Consider the following 22,513-nt stretch of genomic DNA (forward strand, 5'->3'; position numbering starts at 1 on the left):
CTCACTCCCCGCGAGTGAAATGGCCACTTTGAAGTAGTACCTACTGTATTACTCTAAAATAACTCCAAATTATTGGATAAACATTTTTTTCCAAATAGAATTAATTATGAGTTTGACATATTAACTACTTCCATCCCATACCCCACAACCAAAAATTTAACCTCCATACACACATCAACTGACATCAATTAGGCTAAATCAAGTCATAGCCAGGACAGTACAACTATTGAAGACACCCTGGACATTGGGAAAGATGAAGGGAACAAGGAGGACAGAGAGGTAATGGTTGAAGTCAACGTTAAATACAGCACTATAAATACAGTATAATAACATATTTACAATTTCTATTTATAACCACTCACAAGACAGTTCCTGAAGAGCTTCTCCTGACTGTCACGGAGATACAAGGGGAGGCCCTTTAATGCTGCAGTTTGTCGATGTGCAGTGATGTCAGATGTCTGAAACAAAGAATTGCATGAAACATTACAAGATGTAATTGACATAAGAAGTACAGTAAACATACAGGCAGCTGTCCTCTTCCATATCCAGAACATTTTCTGTAGTAACAAGTACTGGATTTTTTTCAAACACAATGTTACTTATCTCTTGAATAACTTCTTCCTCAACTTCAATATTATGTTTTGCAAAAACCTCTTTGAGAATTTCAGTTGTATGAAACTTGGAAAGGGACAAAATATCATTAAATTCTTCTAGAATTGCCTGTATTGCATGTTTCGACACATGTAGCAGACATTGTATACGAAGAAAAAGGGAAGCTAATCTGTGCTCAAGTATTTCGGAGTCTACATTCTGTACACAATCGGGTTCACCTTTTTCTGTGGAATCCAATCTAGGACTGCTTGTTAAAGAAAATCCAGCTTCAGGATCAATATTACATGGCTGGTCTGTGTCATTAGACTGAAAATCACTAACTACCCTGACTGGTGTCAGAAAATCTCTAAGCTTATGGTTTTTATGATTCCGCGATGTATGTCCAGTAAAACTATTAAGGCGGTTGGTTTCAAAGCTGCACCCCACAAATGGGCAACACACTATCTCTCTGCATCTAAGGTGATAATGCAAATGAATTAATATTTTCTTTTTACAGCAAATGTCCTTGTATTCACACAACCAGCACTGAAATGATAAGTTCTCTTGCCTTTGGACAGTACTGTGCAATCTTGAAAGATGTGATTTCAAAGCACTAAGGGTTCTAAAAGTGCACCAGCAGTCCCTGTGGATGCAAGGCCAGGTTGAACCTCTGTGATGCAGTCGATAGTGTTTCAGCAGAACAGCTTCAACGGCGTGGGTGAACTTGCAGAACTTGCACTGCATTAATTTCAATCTGAAAAACAAAGATGACAATTTGCTGGGGATTAGTAAAGCAGTCAGCAGAAATTTTAAACATTTTATCAATTTAATGACAATGTTAACAGTAGACTGGACACTAGAGTTGACAAGACTGACAATATAATATTCTGTCCCATTTTTAATTTTTAATATATTTTGCTGCAGTAAAGATGAATTACAATTAACATATATTAATTAAGGACACTACTCAACAAACCAACAGCTACAACAGTCTAGGTTAAGAACGTCAGCAGTCAGTATAAAACAGAGCAGTCAATTAAATGCATTTCAACGTTTTCAAACACCATGATGTGCAACCAGGACTAGGAATGCAAATTATCGATTGACTTCAAGTTGACTTCTAATCTAACCCAGAATGGGTCATACATGGAAATATTTCAACTTTTTTAAATCAACAGACAAGCAGTAACTTCTGACCAACACAATATTTGATACAGGTGAATTGGTCTTTCCTGCCACTACACTATTATGATGATATTAAATCTGATATGAATTACATCTTATTATTTTAATACTTAAATCGCAGTAGCATATAGTGATTTATTGAACTCAGCCTGATGTAAACGTTAATTAAACTCAATAACCTGTCACACAAGCAGCTCTATGTTGTCCCTGTGTGATGTTCAGGCACAGGACAGTCTGAGGACAGAGAGCTTTGAGGTTGAAGTTTCTATTAATGAAGGTGCACTGTGAGACTGTGACCCAACCACATGTCAGCTGCTCCATCATCCATCATCAGGACATCATTGAACATATCGTCATCAATGTGCACAATATAGGCCTATATTACGGCTGATTGATGCATTAGAGATGAGAGCATAATAACTGTAGCCTACCTTCACACACGCACACATTGCTCCACCCGCGCAGATAATAATCATGTTATAGTTTAACGTTAACTTATTAAATCACTCTCTCAACACACAGTCATTTACTGAGACCAGCAGACGGTAGAGAACTGAGTAGAGAGGCAGGCAGCAAACTAACTACACAGCGGACCGAGCCGCAGCCTGTCAGCCGGCTCCGCTCTCTCTCTGTCCCTACTGTCAAACCAGCCTGCTCAACTGCTGCCGTCCTGGACTCGTCCTGGAGCGGAGACGCGGCCTGAGTGTTGTTACCACAGTGTAGTAACACCGCCAACACTTCTGTAAGGTGACATCAAATGTCAGCTAATTTTGCGACCACAATTTTGAGTTAGCATTAATACCCTAATGGCTACTCTTGTAGCTGTAACAAATTAGCGAGCATGAATTAACACAACCAGTCAGAAGATAACATGCCTGTCCTGTTTGAACGGTATTTGCCCAGACATGCTAGCGGCTAACTGCTGCAGCGCCGCTAGCATCAGTTAGCCGCTAGCTTTTGCTAATGACTGCAACCTGTTTGTGATTAAATGTTGAAAATGTGTAGGTCGCTTTCTCCATTAAACGACGTACAACATACTGCACAACACAACTCAGAATAGTATCATTTTAACTTAATTTAATTAAAGGTTGGTTAAAACTTACCTGTGTGGACTCCAGCTCGAGGCAGCACAGCCACAATGAGACTTAAGTGAAGAGTGCCAACTCGGAAAGTTGGCTTTCCCGCATTTCACAACAAAGAAATAAGAGTTAGCAGAACTGTTGTTCCTTGTATTGAACCCCAACTTAAAGATTTAACTATTAACAACTCACCAAATTTTTTTGGAGCATACAACTGTCTTGCTTTGTTGTGCTAACTAACATTATTGCCTTAAATGTCAATAATTTATATTTTCAAGTTTTACCAACATAAATGACTGTTTTAGGCCAAAAAATACAAGTTGGCTTTTTTGCAGTGAAGCAGCAAAGGTTTCTTATGATCTTTATTTATTGATGTAGGCTATTTATATTTGTAATTATATACAGTATATCAACCACACAAAATATGTTTGTTAGCAGATTAAACCTTCATTGCACATGAGATTCATATAATCTAGCATTAAAAAACCATTACACAGAAAATAAGGATTGTCGACAAAACGTAGTATTTGTCGTCCTAACTTAGGGCCAATCAGCTCTTTGATCAGGTGACAGCCAGGCGTTTCCCATCATGCCCTGAGGTCTTGCAGTCTTTTTTTTTGTATCTTTCCAAAGCTTTATTTCAATTCACAATTTGTCATACATTTCAATTTGAAATGAAATTCACATCAATTTCCAAAGAACTCATTTGAGGAAAAAAGAACAATTGCTTGTATTTAAAACAGTACACGCTTACAACATATCAAACAGGTAAAATAAAATAAAATAAAAATAATATTTACAGGGGTTGACATTTCAACATAGTGCTTCAAGCGTGTTTAAGAACACAGGACTGTAAACTCAAAGAGCAAGAGACTCTGACATTGTTTCATACAACTCATTTATGGACTGGTTTTCCTCCGATAACACCTTTAGGGATGTTATATAGTTTTTAATTTCATTCTTAAAACAGTTTATGTTGGGCTTGCTGTTATTCCATTTATTCTTGTGTATATGATACTTTCCCATAATGAAAATAATGTTCACCATTTTGGATACCTTTTTTGACAGACCATCCATATAGATCATCACTTGAAATTTGTTAAGCAAAGAATCGTTAATCTCAATATTTAACCATCGATAAACATCTTTCCAAAACATCATTGTGACTGAACAAGAGAAAAAAAGGTGTTCAATTGTTTCGTGTTTTGTCATACAAAAAACACACGGATTAACTTCAAAATTGAACCTTTTCCTTAGAGTTTCAGCAGCAGGATAAATATTATTTATTAATTTAAACTGAATTTCTTTTACCTTGGGTGAAATTGGCCATTTAAGATAGCTACAATAATTCTTTGTTAATGTAACTTCATTATCTGCTATCTTTATTTTTGTTGACTTTTTGATATCATGGAATAGCTTTTCTTTAAACACACTTCCAAGTACTTTGTTGTTACATTTTCTTTCACCAAATTTCAATTCACCAATTTTTTAATCAGGTAATTTACTAGACACATTTGAATTTGTGAGGATATTTTTAATCATGTATTTTAAGGGAAGTGGAATAGCTCTACTGATATGAGGCCTTGCAGTCGGTGGAGAGCAACTGCGGCGCCTGGCTCTAACAACTGCGGCCGCCTTGATCTCGCGAGGTTATCGTTGCAGGCGCATCCATGACGTCAGAGCAAGTCGGGATCAGTCTAGTAATCACGTCAGCTGCATACAACAAAATATCAAGATGTGAAAAACATTGTAATGTAAACCAAAAATAAAGTGTGTAGGCTTAGCCTACAACCAAATTTGTGAAAACAACTTCTTCCGTCTGAGTTCAACATCACCATCATCAACAATCAGTTTCAGAGTGAGGAAATATATAGTTTGACCTAAGCCTACATCCTAACTTCTCACTGTTCAGCATTTGGGAATTTCAAGGTTCTTGTGTAAGAACACAAGCTGATCGACCAGAAAATAAACAGTGACCAGGGTCCCCCCCAGAAAACTTGCTAAACCCGGTGGTAGGGTGGCCCACCAGCAGCCCACAGGTGCCCAAGCATGTTTTTTTGTGTCAGGGGCCTGACCCTGACCATTGACTGATGGCAGGGCCCTATAGGTAACAGATTCATTAATGGAGTAGTAGAATTTAGAAGGAGTGATTCCATAAGGCTTTAAGATCAATGTTAAAAGTTGACTGGAAATTTGAAAATATTATCATTATCATGTGTTATTATAAGACATTTATGTAACACCAGGTCTTACAGATTGCACTCTTGAAATGCTGTTCAACCAACCACAAAAATAAATAAATAATAAAAATACTATTTAGATAAATAATATCAACTGTCTGCACTAAAAACTAAAAAACAACTGCCTGGTGTCTCCAGAGATTTTTATTTTTTTCCTCAGAGATTTTTACAATCTGGAGTCACATGAACATGACCACGCGTCTGTTTCCGGTCAGTCGTCATGGAAACGTGACAATCACGGATCTACCAAAGATACTCTGTAATCTACTGTTTGGGCCAGAGAAAACAAACGTGTGTAAACGCGAACTGTACGAGCTGAAAAATGAAACTGTCAGAAAAAGGCCGCTTCAAGGCGCATTAAGGTTCAATAACCCCTTTAAAACAAAAATGATGGTCCAACCACAATAGCACTTCAGTGCAAAGGTGTATTTATTTTAGCCGTGCAAAACAGTGACAAAAAGAAAAGAAGCCACAATGGATCCACATGTGTGCACAAAATGATGAGAAACCAAAATTAGTATTATACAAAACGTCTCTCTCAGGCTCAGCGATCCTACTCCCTTTAGGACCCAGCCTCAACTCATCTTACCAGGTTTCCTCAGCCGGCTTTAAGCCCAGTAACCACAGCCCCCATGGTCCAAACCAAAAATGCAGGGATGTCATATCAGCAGACATTAGTGAGTTACCAGGTAAACATAAGCATATGATATTAAAACAGCGATCACACAACATGAAAAACAGTCTCTTTAGCAAATGCCTGAAAACCACCTAAATTTCACATCTTCATTCTTCACATATGCTCTGGGCCAGTTTATTACCTCAGTTATCTCTCCCTCCCCATGAGCTCACCTAAATTACCTTTTCCCCGGGACTACTTCGCTTAAAAAGCCTCATGAGGTATCTGGGCAACAACACATTTTGAGCTATGATTTAACTGTGATATGTTGTTCCTGGTTGTGGGGGTTAAGGAAGGTGTCAGATGGGAATGACATCTGTTAGGTGACATTAGAGTAATTAGTCAGTTCTATGTGTGTTTTGGAGGGCAGTTGGAGGACAAGATAATAGAGTTTAACTGGTATGCCAAATGGTCAGGAGCCGGTTCAACTATAGATTACCCCAAAAGGACAGAGGGACAGTCAGGTCAGTTTTAGGGCACAAGTCCCAAAGAAGGACATCAGTAGAGTAGGTAATTTATAGAGGAGGTGACATTCCATAGGAGACTGATCCACACCTATTTGGCCTATTGGATAGAGAAACCCTAAAATCTACCAAAGTGACCAATTAGAAGAAGAGGTAGATGTGGGCGTAAGTACTTTAAAAAGGCCCGCGCAGATAGAGAAGGTTAGGTGAGTACTTGTAGATTTCCTAGATCAGAGAGGATTTCTGGTAGAGCAGAGGGCAAAGCTTTAGGGAGAACTTTGCCAATATTGGGAACACCGGGTGTGGCCACACTGGTTCGGACGCAGGCTTGAAAGCTGTTTCAATAAAGATTGCTCTATCCATTCTCACCCAGCCTCGCCTCCGCAGATTCACTTATCATCAAACTACACGCCGACATCTTTAGAGGAAGAAAGCCCAGAAACAACAAATTGGCGTCGCGAACAGACAGCTATTGATAACTTGGGCACGCGACAGGGGTCCAGAGACTGACCTTCACCCCAGCCGGCTAACAAGGTGAGCTTTTTCGCTCTAAGGGGTCAAGCTCAAGCCCTGGACGAGACTGTGTGTGTTTTCCAATGGTTGTCAGGCTGAAAATTACCAAAATGTGGGGAAATGGGCAATAGGTGTTTAGTTTGTTGATATGGTTCTGTCTAAATTTTTGCAGTAACGAATTGAAGATATCAGGAAAATATTTAGAGAAGAAAAAAGAGGTTACTGACAAATGAGAAAAGGAGCAACTGATGCGGTAGAAATGAGTGGACTAATTGGAAATACGATGCAGACAATGGCAGGCATGGCGCTAAGCTTACATTGTCCTAAGACATGCGTGAGATTGGTCACTATTAGCTACGCGGAGAGTTGGCTCAAAGAAGTAAAAGAAGTAAAAAGGAGCAGCTGATGCGGTAGAAATGAGTGGACTGATTGGAAATACGATGCAGACAATGACAGGCAGGGCGCTCAGCTTACATTGTCCTAAGACATGCGTGAGATTAGTCACTATTAGCTACGCGGAGAGTTGGCTCGAAGAAATAAAGAAGAAGTAAAGAAGTAAAATAAGTAAAGAAGAAGTAAAGAATTAAAATAAGTAATGAAGAAGTAAAGAAGAGTATAAAAGCCTGGCCAGGTACATAGAGAGAAGTGATGTAAAAAAAAAAAAAAAAAAGAGAGGGAGAGATGTTATGTAAAGTCAAAATTGTAGTTTGGATAGGAGCAAAATTTTAAGAAGTGAAAAAAAAAAGAGTGCATGTGACACTTGCGGAATTTGATGTAAGAAATTTGGTATTGACTTAGTTAAAGTAAGAATTGTTGTGGTAATAGTTGGACTCTGATGTTAGAGGCAGTGCCCTCAGTTTGAGGCCAACAGACAAGTTGCAATGCTTGGTCTAAGAGCTGTGATGAAATTAAGTTGAGCGATTATTTGTTAAAAGATGTTTTTCCGGGGGCCGGCCCGGTTGTGTGTATTGTTCAGTGTTTATTGTGATTATTGTGACCTCTCACGCTGCGCGCAGGCGGTGGGATTCAGTTAAAGTTGATGTATAAATTAAGCTGATGGGTAGTCCAAAGGATTAATTATAATTAATCTATATCTTGAAATGTGCACTATTATAATACAATATATACAATACGTAGGTATTGTAAGTGATAATGTAATATATAAAGGATATGATAATAAAGGAATAAACTATCGGAATCTAGTAATATAGGATTTTCAACAGTAAAATTCGTATTGATGCATAGCAGTTAAGCAGGTAACATTTTTGCCTTATAACCTAGAAGATGACAGTTCGAGTCCCATCTCAGTCACATTTTTGGAATGTGGATAAGTGAGTGAAATAATGTAATTATCAATACGATTCCTTGCACTCCATTTTAAACTGATCACTATGTTTCATAGGGTTTTTTTTTGCCTTCAGCCAAGGCCACCATTGTAAATTAGAACTAGGTCTCAAAAGACCTTCTTGATAAAATACAGGCGAAATAAAATTAAAATAAATAAAAACATGTATATATAATTATATAGGATTTCAGACAGAGGGGATAGGAGAGGTGTAAATTGGCTGTGTACAACGGGAATGAAGGATTGGTGGTATGGAAATTTACCTATAAATAAAGCAATAACTTATATGCACCAATAGCACTATTAATCACATAAAAGAGAAAAAATGTAAGTGAAGGGGATATTATGCAGAGAGAATGTGAAGAAAGGAGCTTGTTCAGGGAAAAAGTAGGCTGGAATATGATAGAAAGTAGTAATATTAGGATAAATATATATAGGCTATATATATATGTAAGATGTTTGCTAAAATGCAATGCATCTTTGTTGGATTTTGATCAGGGGGATCCATCTTAGTGTTCATTGTCGCAATCGAGCGGCGTATGAGTAGTAATTACCGGGGGATGTTTGATGTTTAATGTGGAGAAGTTTAATGAATACGCTAAGTAAGCATTTGTGGACGTACGGACAATTGTTTATTTGGTCGACTGTTACAGCTGGTCGAAGTATGAAATTAGTCTTTTATTTACTGCAACTTCCACCTACCTGAGTGGGAAGCCTTGATGAGACACATAGGAAAATTTTAAGAATTAGAGAAATCAATATTTCAAAGCATAGATACTGGTAAAAGAAATTTGACGCAAAATTTGAACACATAAACTAACAGATCTTACAGCCTTACAGATCTGAAGACGTGATGAATTAACAATGCATGATTAGAGTAGTATGACTAACATCTGACCCAAGTAGGCTGCTAACATGACCGTGTAGCGGATATTTTCATACGGAGACTAAAATCAAATTAAACATATTGACTTTGCTCTAAAAACACCTCCTCAGACCAAAGGGTTAAATTGGAATTAATTAAGGGAAAAAAGTTGTCGTGGGCCGGTCAATATTTAGTTTTAATCATAAAATACCTGCTTGAATGTTGGCAGATAAAAAGTGTTAATTTGTGACTGACAATGGGCCCATCCAGCTTTCTTTTTCTCTTCCTGCGGTGGAAATGAGTTCAGAGTGCGCATGTCCGTGGAGCAGAGAGAGAGAGAGCGCAGAAAGGTGGGGCTGAGAGCAGCTGGTATGTGAGCGTGCGGACACAGAGAGTGTCCCTGCGACCTGTGTTGTACTGTGCTGTTACTCCCCCTCCTATAATCACATGCGGATAACCAATATAGCTGTTTAAAGCTTTAATTGTTTCACGTTTGGGTCATTCAAAATGAAAACAGATTTGCATTAATGAAATAATAAGGTTCTTAAGCTGAATCTGTGTGATGTTTATCTTACTTGGATGGTGATAAATAAGTGACACTTTTGGCTTGCTCTCAGTACGGACAAAATAATAGTCTTCATTTGTGTTCTTGTTCTTCTTTTCATACACCTGGGACACGAGAGTCCGAGAAAGAAGACATAGCAGCTAAGGTTGGGGCCTACCAGGGAACGGACGAGAATCACTGAACACCCGTTACATTCACTGGTGTCATCTGCCTGCGCGGCCCAAACCAAACTTGCCAAGGCTAGTGCAATTTTATCCACAAACTCTTCACACATACAAACACACGCATACACCCTCGCACACAAACATACACACACTTACATGTAAACACATACGCTCATACACTCACATACGTTCAATGCCACAACAATTACATGCACACAAAGTGTTTTTTCACATTCATAAGGAGTACTAACTAGGGGATAATTACAAATGAAGCTTGGCAACTGACTGACCAACTACAGCATATCATTAGATGGGAATGGTGATTCCATTACCCAAATATAGGGTCTGATTTAACCTGGTATGATTCAATATCTGATATCGGAATTGTTTATAATTGTAGAAGGAGATAAATGTTGTGGTGTAGAAGGAGAGTGGTGTAGACATTAGAGGCAGGTTGTTGGTTCTCTGTGAGAACTGGTGGACTTTTGGGTCTCTATTTTCATTGTACCTTCACAGACATTTGAGTTGAAAAAGTGACAATTTTGCTAGACTAATTGTGTCTGTAGACAATTTCATATTTAGTCCCAGTGAGGGCTTTTAGTTTTTAGAGCGATACATTACTGGTTTTCTCTGAGGTTGGCAAATTTACTCCATTCTCCTTTGAAGAAGTGGCTGTGGTAACACGTTGTTTTGAAAACACATTTCTATTTTGATTTAATTTGATTTAGGTGACTCTCTTTGGATAGGGAAATTATCTTTCCTTTAATAGTGTCTAAAGGTCTACGAATAAGGGAGCGAAAGAATATTATTTCACAATGCCAAAGAGGGGCTCTGGAACTTCAAAAGTAACTACCCCTGTTGGTGTAGTAGAGAAAAGCAACCCCCTCATTAAAGGGATTGCAGAGGTATCAAAGAAATGGCATAATCGCTGGCCGGAAATTGATCGACCCTGGCCGGTGGAGGGAACCCTTAACCTGGAGGTAATTAAAACAATACAGGTGCTTGTGTCCGCATACAAGGCGGAGCAAAAGAAAGGTAAAAAGGGAAAGAAAAGAAAGGAGAAGAGGCAGACAGAGCTAGGTATTTTGGAGTTGTTTGAGAATGAGGGACAGAAGCGGCTAATGATATCTAAGGAAAAGAAGGAAAAGCTTGCAGAGGAATTAGGGAACAGTTTGGAGGTTAATCGGAGGTTGCTAGCAGAGGCCAACACACCTTTTTTACATACCGCCCCAGTAAAACACCCCCCACCTTATGAGAAGGAAGTCAAGCTCTCCAACGTGTATCCTCAGCTCCCTGTGATCAGCCAAAAGGAGCGACAGAGAGGAGGAGCTTATGGAGAAAGCACTCCAAGATACAACCTGCGCATTGAAAAGAAGGATAAAACTGGTAAGATGTTTCCAGTGATAGCGCGAGGACAGAGGTTGGAGTATAAGCCCTGGCAGAATACAGATATGTCACACATTATTGAAAAGCTGCCCATTCTCCAAGATGGAGCGCATCCATGGATTTCCAAGTTGGAGGAAGTTTTAATAGGAACACAGCCCGCTATGGGAGATATCAAGAGACTTCTAGCTAATCTCCTTGGGGTTCCAGTCATGGAAGAGATCCTGGTGAAAGCAGGATTGAACCGATTTGTGGCAACGGCCGTGAATGATGCAGACCTGTTTGCTGCAAGTAGAGGGCGGATGTGGAAAGCACTGAGAGAAACATACACCACCAATGTGCATCCAGACAACATTCTCATCGAGCAGTTGGGGCAAAACGAGAATCCACGAGCTTATGTGTCAAGGGCTCATCAAATGTGGAGAAATGTCACAGGAAACGATCCGGATTTGAATCAGATGGAGCAGTCAATCCTGAGAGCCAAACTACAGGAAGGGCTGCCAGTACCAGTGCGAAGCAAATTAGCAGAGGTGGTTGGACTCGGTAGCATGACAAAGAGCATCTACACAGATCATGTAGCACACCAGGTCGGGCTATATCGAAAGAAGGAACATGTTCAGAGGGAACAAGATCTGGAAATCCTCAGGAAACTCAACCAAATACAGTTGACTGATAACAGGAAGAAGGAGAAAATACAGGCCGCAGTCATGCTGGGACATTCCCAATCCTACTGAGTCTGTTGATTCAAGAGGAACATGGGCAAGCCCATGTTTCAAGGGGGGAAGTCAAGAGAAAAATCAGCAGAAGAATCATAAAGGAGTATGTTTTTGGGCACCCTACCTGCTTGAACAAATGGATCATGTCATAGACAGATGGACAATCTGTCTGAAAACAATGTTAGGAGAGGTGTGAAGGTCCCTGCTGGTTAAATTCTGACTCCAAAAGGCCCCATGCGTGAGCTAGTCATGGATTTTGTTGATATGATAAAACCGATTGGAGGCAAGAGATATATGCTAGTTGTTGTAGATAGATTTTCGCGATGGCCGGAGGCCTGTCCTACCAAGCGTAAGGATGCTCAGTCTGTTGCCAAGTTCTTATGTCGTGAGGTTATAAGCAGATGGGGACTTTCAGATCGCATATCCTCAGATAATGGGAAAGAGTTTGTGGATAAAATGCTAAAATTAATTCTACAGAATTTGAGAAATTTAAAAAAATGTTCAGGAGCAGTCTATCATCCTCAAAGCTAAGGTATTTGTGAAAAATTAATGGTATTCTGAAAAACCGCATTGTCAAAATCTGCCAACACGCAGGTCTAAATTGAGTAGCAGCGTTTCCACTTGCATTGATTGGCGTCGCTCGAGTGAACTTCGAGATTTGCGTATGACGCCTCACGAATTGCCCACAGGCAGACGGAGGCCTATATCTTGTCTGAGTTTATCCCTTTTAGAAGATAAAATAAAGGCGTGCGTCAAATATTTGACAAATTTACATAGAGTATAGTCACGTATGTCTCCGACAGGCAAAAGTAGAAGGAGGTGCTAGAGAGGCTTGAGAAATAATAATAGAAAATAAATTTAAAAAAAAAAAGAAACAAATAAATAGATAAATAAATACATTTTTAAAAAAAAGAAGAAGCAAAAAACAGACACAGTGAAACCTGGAGACAAGGTGTTCGTGAAGGTCTATAGAAGGAAATGGTTCAATGAACGCAGAGAGGGACCATTTGAAGTTGTTCGTAGCACCGGAACAGCAGTCCAGGTTAAAGGGTCACCGATGTGGTATCACTTATCACACTGTGTCAAGGTGCCAGGAGAAGGAACCCTACCACCCCAGGACCAAGATTTGAAGGCACTGGAACATCAGGGGAAGATGACTGTTTGCTTGTATTAAAGGCCACTATTAGATAGGAATGACTCAGAAAGAGAAGAGGAGGATATTTTGTTAGGTTTCTTTTAACCTTCATTTATCTGTTATTTTGATGGAGTTATACCTTTTTTTGTTTGTTTTGTGTTAGGTTGGATGAATGTTACTCAGATTGCTGAGGAGATGAAATAATAGATGTGTAGTTATTGACAATGACAAATAGAAAGCAGTAGCATTGCCTGGAGCAGAGGTGTCCAAACTTTGATTGGGAATCAGAATGGACAAAGGGGGGAATGGAAAAGGAAATAAGAAAACAAAATGCAAAATTATAGATTTAATGTAAAATTAAAAATTGAAATTTGAAATTTGAAAATGTATGATATTAAAGCAGATTAGGTTGCACGGCTGTTATTACGGGGTTTATTGTAGGCCACATTAGGAGATTAGTATGACATGACAGGGGTATAGGAGCAGATATACCTGACATGCCATACAAAGCAAAATAGAAATAAAGGGGAGATTGTTTGAGAGCGGTAAGTGCGCTGTTTCTGGTCCTGGAATCAGATTTTGGACATGCCTGATTTAAAACATACAGTAATAGTAACGATGTTTTATCTCCAATGTATAGTATCTGATGTTTTTTGTCTGCAAAGATACTGGTGTTTTCTCTCTCTTCTCAGAATAATAGCGGAGAGATTAACCTGTCCAGGGACCCGAATATGGACAGTGAATGGACTCAGAGACTCAAGCACGGACAATGGACAAGGGTGGCGGGCCCTGGACAGGAGAGGAGAGTATGGGACAGGACTGAGAGAGAAAATGCACTGATTCAGAGTGCCATGGACAACACTCACCAGGAGATGATACATTAGAATGATATAATTGTGACGGTTGATATGTAGAGTTGGATACATTTCTATGTTTTCATATTTATGTATATGTATACATTGTAATGTGGAAGTTGTTGTGTTTTGTTGTAATACTGTGATCTATACAAGGGAATCATGGAATGAGTAATGATCTTAATGGTATAATACTATAGTTAGGTTTATTCTTTATACCTCTGCATAGCAATATATATACATACATTTTGATAATTTGTGAAAATAGGATTTGTGAAAGTTTTTGAGTTCAATGGCTGATTGACATGTGGTCATTAAATTAGAAGGTAAATGGTAATTGGTAATTGTAAATTATAAAGGAGTTTCCCTGCCTGGATTGGCCTGAAGGTGTGGATTCTTCATAGTTGATTAGTAAGGTTTCCTATTTCTTTTTGAAACTCCTTAGGAGGAGTTGGTTTTTGGAATGGGAAGCAACAGCTGACGTGTGGGATTCCCTTACAGCTACACTTAAGGAGCCATAAGCAAGCATTTCTAGTGTACGCAGTACTTTTCAGAGTTTGCTGGAAAGACGTGTACCTGGAGGGAGTCCGGCAGGTGGGGCTAAGGTTAGCCGAATTTGACCATATTAGGATAAGTTATTAGTTTACCTAGTCTTAAAGTAAATCTAAAATAAGGTGCTATAGGAACTTAATAGGAAACTAGTTAATTAATCGACCCCAAATTGCAGTTTAAAATAGAACTTTTAGAGTAGTAATAGGTTTGGATGAGGAGGATTTTGTTGAAAACAGACAAGCATTGCGACGAAGTTGGATAATGGTAAATCATGGTGAATGTGTTTGTATGCCTCTCTTTTCGAGACCTAGTGGGCCTCGAAGGGGGGAATTATGAGGTATCTGGGCAACAACACATTTTGAGCTATGATTTAACTGTGATATGTTGTTCCTGGTTGTGGGGGTTAAGGAAGGTGTCAGATGGGAATGACATCTGTTAGGTGACATTAGAGTAATTAGTCAGTTCTATGTGTGTTTTGGAGGGCAGTTGGAGGACAAGATAATAGAGTTTAACTGGTATGCCAAATGGTCAGGAGCCGGTTCAACTATAGATTACCCCAAAAGGACAGAGGGACAGTCAGGTCAGTTTTAGGGCACAAGTCCCAAAGAAGGACATCAGTAGAGTAGGTAATTTATAGAGGAGGTGACATTCCATAGGAGACTGATCCACACCTCTTTGGCCTATTGGATAGAGAAACCCTAAAATCTACCAAAGTGACCAATTAGAAGAAGAGGTAGATGTGGGCGTAAGTACTTTAAAAAGGCCCGCGCAGATAGAGAAGGTTAGGTGAGTACTTGTAGATTTCCTAGATCAGAGAGGATTTCTGGTAGAGCAGAGGGCAAAGCTTTAGGGAGAACTTTGCCAATATTGGGAACACCGGGTGTGGCCACACTGGTTTGGACGCAGGCTTGAAGGCTGTTTCAATAAAGATTGCTCTATCCATTCTCACCCAGCCTCGCCTCCGCAGATTCACTTATCATCAAACTACACGCCGACATCTTTAGAGGAAGAAAGCCCAGAAACAACACTCACTAGAGCGCTAGTCCGGTTTGTCCCGATGCAGCACCCGTACCCCGGAAGTGCAACCAAACATAAAAGTCCAGTCCCGCGTCTGCCGGTCTAACACGATAAGTAACCATCAAAACTGCATAATTGCTGTACTCAGTTTCAACCAATAAACCATGTATGATTGACTTACTGCTCTCGTCATTTTATTTCACGGAGGGTTACGTGGGTTATGTGTGTGTGTTTTCTGAAAGGGTTAGCAATTAGCTGCTAAACGGTGCGTGCACTCACTGCTGCAGCTAACAAACAGAGGGGAGATTACAGGTGTGTTAAGAGGGGGAAGCTGCCGTGTTCGGTGACAGAGCCCACTGTCACAGAAACACTGGGTCATTTTCACATCTGGTGAAAGCAACTCGGCTCACAGCAGCTCTGATGCTGCAGGGGACGACGTGCTAACAGCTAACAGCTACTAGCCGCTGCAGCAGCTGGCTGAGCCTCTAGAGCCGCGGCTCGGCTCACGTTAACGGCTACGAGGTCAGTCAGCTGGTGAAGCAGCGGTCTGATGAGCATGATGTCCATGACATGTCCCGTTATGCACGACGAAGTTGTGACATTGTCAGGTGATGAAAAAGACACCTGATCATGTGTTGATGGAGCGCAAAAACTGATTTCAAGAAAATAAATAAACGATGCTTAGCCTGGCGGGGGGGCAAGTAAGACCTGGCGTCCCATGCTGGTGGGCCGCTGGTGCGGGGCATGCTGAATCGTGTATGCCCCGCATTGCAATGCATTGCCGAATCGATTATTCCCAGCAAACATTTTCTCGACCTGCGTCTAGATGAAGACGTCCAGTCAACGTCGCGTCACGTCGTGACTTTAATTCGACTGTTTTTCAACATCATAAAATAATATCATGGCAAATATGACCTAATTAAATATGCATTTTATAGCGGTTTAACTGAATAAACACTGCCAGAAAACGCTTTCTCGACCTGCGTCTAGATGAAGACGTCCAGTCGACGTCGCGTCACGACGTGACTTTAATTCGACTTTTTTTCGAAATGATAACATTAGGGGGAATACGATCTCAAAGAAAACATATTTAACTGAAAAAACACTGTCAAGAATGATTTCCTCTATCTACTGCTGTGTCGAGATGCAGATATCCAATCATGTCGGGACGTCTGATTAACGTCGGGCAGGCAGGTTGATTTGACGTCTATCTGAGGGGCTGAAATGACCAACGTCATTTAGACGTTGTTTCAACGACCTATCAACGCACGAATGTTAAAAACTATTCGAAATAATGGAAATATGTTCGTGAATTTAAGAAAATAATGTAGTATCATATTGGCAATGTGGGCTGAAATGTTTGGGATTCTAGCATCCATCTAGGAACTATTTTTCCTCGCGTAGTTAGCGCACCTAGTGGTTTCCTACGCATGCGCAAGAAGAACTTTGCGGTGTCAGTTGACGAGGAGGAGATACAGACACCTGTGAAAGGTGAGTTACTAAAAGTACTGTAATTTAAAATGAAACCGTGTTTGGTAAGACATTATACGTTTATCAGTTGCATGTTGGAGTTTTGATTTTGTTGCTGCATCGTGTATTGTTACAGATAGCTGTTTTTTTTGCTTTTATTCGTAACCGAGCGGCGGCTAGCAGCCGAGTTAGCTGCCGTGTGAAACTAGCCCTGAGTTAGCTCACAGGCTACGTGAGGTGCTCGATGCTAAACCGAGCCGAACATCTGTGCAACTATCGGTTTAGCATCGTTACATAACCAAAACACTTTAAGGGGCCGTCCAGACGGGCGAAAACGTTATTTTTTCTCCGTCTTCCTCGGCATTGTTTCAAGAATATTTGCATCTAGACGGATCAACCGAAAACGCTGTAGTTCATATGCCAGGCCTATAGGTGTCGCTTGACATACACCAAAAACGGGACGGACCATACGGTCCATACCAGCTCCCGAAAACTATCTGGTCCACGGACATTGATATGTGGCCAGAAATCGTCTTATAACCGGGGTCGTTGACACATGCTGATAGTTGTCTGGTGTCGCTACACGACCGCAACGGCAGAGGGCGCCATCTTATTGTAGAGACGTGACTGACAGTGTGGCTGGTTATCTGTCAATCACAGCGTAGGTGTAGAATGGTCATACTTCGTGCCATCTTCTTCAAATTTGAAACAAGTGTTCACTGATAGTGTGGCTACAGCCCCATAATGCCATTGACATGCTCAGATGAAGCCACAAGCAGTTATTCATCCTTAGAGTTTTTTTTTATTTTAGGCGTACTAAAATTTTTACATTTTTATTGACTTCAGAGGTTAATCAATGTCACTATCTCTCTACATATAAAAGTAATCTATTTGTGTGTCTCTGTTCCTCGCATAGGCCTGTTTTGATAACTATTTGTCCAATTTACCTCACTTCACAGGTTTATTGTGAGACGCACACCAGGTGAGATACACGCACACACACTTGAATGGGGGGGCTTGAATGAATATGAATATTTGGATACAGCCTCAGAGCCGTCCGCCACTGTTTTACGCTGTTGTGATGATGCTTGGACAGAGGTGCTAATGCATAACAGCAGCAACCGTGAGGAATATCTTCAAATTCATTCTTTTAGAGTAAATGTATTCCGAAACTGTAGCACATGTTTGAAATGAAATGGAATTGTCCTTTAAAAGAAAACCTTTAATGTGCTTTTGTGCTCCCTGTATGTACAGCCAGGCACCTGCATGAAAGAGAAATTATGCTTAGTGTTGCCTCTCTGTGTTGTGCCTTTTTAAAGCCACAAAGATGTTCCATGTCATCAAGTGTAAGAAACTAAGATTGATATAATTGAAATTACTGAATGGGCTTCATGTGCATGTGGCTATCCTGGGCTAAGCTGGGCTACCATAGCACAGACTGTTAATGCCTACTGGCTTTATTAGGAACCATCAGATTCAGGCTACTGAGTGGCTCTAAGAAGTGGTTCTTTCATTACTCTTTCAACTCCCCAAACAATTTGTTCTTGCCATCTATAAAGTGCATTTAACTTCTGAATAGGCGCTCTGTAAAAATGTTTATTTTTTTCTTATGCCCTCTCTCCAGCTGCTGTGAAGAGATGGAGTCCAAAGGCCACAGATGCAGAAATAGAGAGTGTGATTCAGAACCAACTTAAACATGCCCCACCAAGGAGCGGGGGCAAGGGGCAGACCCCCACAGGACTGCAATAAAAAGAAAGTCAATAAAACATTTGTTCCAATAAACATGTTCGTTTTTTATTCAATTATTCAATATATAGATAACTCGTTACATATATCTGGTCCTGAATGCTGTCTTTTTTTTTTCCTTTTTTTTTTTACCTGAGATTTGTCCATGTACTAGGCTACTTGTATTTTACAGTATGGGTGAACATTATTCGAGTATTTTTAACTTTATCACAGCTGAGTTTATTTACTATGAAAGTTTTAACCAGGTTCACCATTCCTGTAATATTTTAAGTTGGCAAATGTGAAATTTGCTGGTGTTGTCTATTGGACTTTTTGACCTCTTTGCATTTTAAGGATTTTTTTGCTGAAATTGATAAGTTAATTTAAATAGTTGCAGATTAGAGCATTGAGAATTGCACATGTAGACTAGGCTACAGCACAAGAGCTGTGCTTGTAATAGAATGTATGGATGTGGTAATGCCAGTTATGTAGGCACTAGTTGAAACTCGATTTAGGTAAACATATTTTTAAATGCAATACATTACATGTGTATTTTGACAAAGGTTGATATGCCGTCGAAACGACGTTGAAACGACGTGAATTGATGCCGTCTAAGAGCCGTCGAAATGACGTCGGTCATGAGAACTTTCACTTCAGCACCTCTGGTAGACGTCGAATCGACCTGCCTGACCGACGTTGATTAGACGTCAAATAGACGCCACGTAGAGACGTTGAAAAGTCGTCTATACGATGTAATAATTGAAGTAGCCTGCTCTGTGAGCCGTTTTTATGTCGTCGAAACGACGTGAATTGATGCCGTCAAAATGACCGACGTCAGGAAAACTTATATTTCAGCACCTCTGCTAGACGTCGAATCGACCTGCCTGACCGACGTTGATTAGACGTCAGATAGACGTCACGTAGAGACGTTGAAAAGTCGTCTATACGACGTAATAATGACATAGATTGAAGTAGCCTGCTCTGTGAGCCGTTGATATGTCGTTGAAACGACGTGAATTGATGCGGTCTAAGAGCCGTCGAAATGTGGTCGGTCATAAGACCGACGTCAGAAAAACTTTCATTTCAGCACCTCTGGTAGACGTCGAATCGACCTGCCTGACCGACGTTGATTAGACGTCAAATAGACGTCAAAATGTTTGCTGGGTACTGTCTGACAGCAAAGTGAAATGAAGGGTGTTAGCCCTGAAGCTAACCGGCTTCAGCCCAGGAGGAAAACGGACTCCCCTGCGCTCTGCCACTACGGTCTTAGCCTACTGTACATGTTAACCGGTCGTCTAGCTGCTTAGTTTATGACTTTAATTTAAACTACTTCCAAGAAATAACGGACCTTATCAGCCAACCTGAAGCTTACGTATGAAAGCTGTTCATGTCTGCAGAGACAGTATAGGCATGTCAGTAGGCCTACAGTATCCGAATGCAAAAACGACAAAATAAGGTGACCTCTATTGATCCTACACCAGTAACTTGTAATAGCAGCTCAAGAGTCAAAAGTAGAGGAAAAGATTGATTGATTGATTAATTGATTAATACAATCAAAATAAATAAATATATACATGATATACACCTCTCACTGATAGATATGACCACGGTTGGATAATTGCACAGTACACGTGAGCACATCTTTGTAATATAAAGATAAAATGCTATGTAGCATTAATAAAAAAATATAGCCTCTAAATGTGGTAATTGCACAGAGACTGGAATTCCACAGGACCTACACACTTGTTCAGCACACTATGTTTATGCTGTGATTCATAGTTATAACCACTGTTATTATTTCCATGTTGTTTTCAGATGAGCACTAAACCAAAGAGCCACAAGGCAATGTGAGAGGGGGAGTGGATGGTGAGACTGAAGACATTCACCAGCTCTGGGGTTTGACCTGCTGGAGGACGCAACAGACCAGCTCAGGGTTTCCCCCAGAAAACTTGTTAAGCCCGGTGGTAGGGTGGCCCACCAGCAGCCCACCGGTGCCCAAACGTGTTCTTTTGTGTCAGGGGCTGGGACTCTTAAAATGCTGTTCAACCAACCACAAAAATAAATAAATAATAAAAATACTATTTAGATAAATAATATCAACTGTCTGCACTAAATACTAAAAAACAACTGTCTGGTGTCTCCAGAGATTTTTGGTTTTTTCCTCAGAGATTTTTACAATCTGGAGTCACGTAAACATTTTTTTAAACTTTTTCCGGTCAGTTGTCATGGAAACGTGACAATCACGGATCTACCAAAGATACTCTGTAATCTACTGTTTGGACCAGAGAAAACAAACGTGTGTAAACGCGAACCGTACGAGCTGAAAAATGAAACGCTGGGTCATTTTCACATCTGGTGAAAGCACCTCAGATCACAGAAGTCTGGAGCTCTGACGCTGCAGGGGACAACGACGTGCTAACAGCTAACAGCTACTAGCCGCTGCAGCAGCTGGCTGAGCCTCTAGAGCCGCGGCTTGGCTCACGTTAACGGCTACGAGGTCGGTCAGCTGGTAAAGCAGCGGTCTGATGAGCATGATGTCTGTGACATGTCCTGTTATGCGCGACGAAGTTGTGACGTTGTCAGGTGATGAAAAAGACACCTGATCACGTGTTGATGGAGCGCAAAAACTGATTTAAAAAAAACAAAACGATAAAGATGCTTAGCCTGGAGGGGGGGCAAGTAAGACCTGGCGGCCCGCCAGGCTTATAATACACTGGGGGAAACCCTGCCAGCCCCGAGGCAGCGCTAATGGCATGATCTCTACCAGATGGTAAAGTACAGCAAAATATCCACCTATTACTCATGACCATTGTTTTGAGTTACATGTAGTCTATTTAAAAGCTTCTGTGATTTCTATAGCAGCTAGATCACACGGAAACTGACCACTATAAATACATGTTGGACTATTTACTGGTAGCAGTATTGGTATACCATACTGATAACATTTCTCAGTTTCCAGAGGGGTATTCCAGAAAGCAGGTTATGTGAACCCTAAGATGAGGGAAACTATGGGTTTTTTTCCTGAATGAGAGGTATCAACTCTGTCAGTCACCATGGTGACTGACTCTGGGAACCTAACGTGCTCGCTAGCAGGTTTACTTGAAGAAACCCTGAGTCTGACGGAGCTGTCTGACAGGGCCTGTCCTTTCCTTCTCAACAGCATCATGTTGAAGCAGAAATAATTCACATAGTTTTACAACAGGGGGATTATTTAGATTCGTTTAAATTAGCTCTCATTCCCTGAGCTGAACGGTACCACTTCTCATCAGTCCTTCATTTATCTGAACAATATTCTCAGTCTGGCTGCACATCGAATATCAGACTACACGTCACCGCTGACGTGCTCTCAGATCTGGACCTCTTCATTTTTATCACTTTGCAGGTTAATCAATCACTTTCCAGCAGTCAGAAAAAGAGGAATCATTCACATTTCATTTGGCTTTCTTTATTTCCCACAGATAGCTACAAAAGTAGGCTAACCATCAGCCTGCATTGCCTCCAACAACGCAATTTCAAAGTACATGTTCCTAATTTGCTGCCGCATTTAGCATAATATTAAATAACTTCAAGTCTGTAGATAAAAGTGTCTGTCTGCCTCTTGGGTCCTGGAGGTGAGTGACGCCCTCAGCCTCTAGTCACCCAGTGACCTGACTCAGGACCAGCTCCTCTGCCTCTGTCAGACGAGGTGGAGGTGACCACCACCTCTGCCTTCTTCCACCTGTTCATTTACTCAGCAGGATGTTAGGAGACAGGTTGTGTGTTAATCAGTAGGTATCTGTTGGTGGTAAAAGCTGCTACAAGCTGAAATATCCACTGAATAAACTCATGAGACTGTTTTTATAGCCTATACTCAGAGTTTCACTTCACAGATTAAGTCAACTCAGAGTTCAGGGTTAGGCTTCGAGTTTGTTGAACCTCCTTTCTGGAATACCCCTTTGATGTACTGTTCAAAATACTATGAATATTCTGTGTGA

At 40.5% G+C, this 22,513-nt stretch overlaps 1 long non-coding RNA gene across 1 annotated transcript; it reads right to left on the reverse strand.

Moving 5' to 3' along the window:
- Positions 1–367: 367 nt before the first annotated feature.
- LOC311253979 lies at positions 368–3,189 on the reverse strand. The gene is made up of 3 exons (XR_014622120.1): positions 2,880–3,189; positions 1,160–1,345; positions 368–458 (listed from the first exon to the last, which is right to left on the reverse strand). It is a non-coding gene; the product is annotated as an uncharacterized lncRNA (long non-coding RNA).
- Between the last annotated feature and the right edge of the window lie 19,324 nt (positions 3,190–22,513).

The sequence above is a fragment of the Pagrus pagrus genome (assembly GCF_965226575.1).
Source record: "Pagrus pagrus genome assembly, contig: HAP1_SCAFFOLD_103, whole genome shotgun sequence".
Lineage (NCBI taxonomy): Eukaryota > Metazoa > Chordata > Actinopteri > Spariformes > Sparidae > Pagrus > Pagrus pagrus.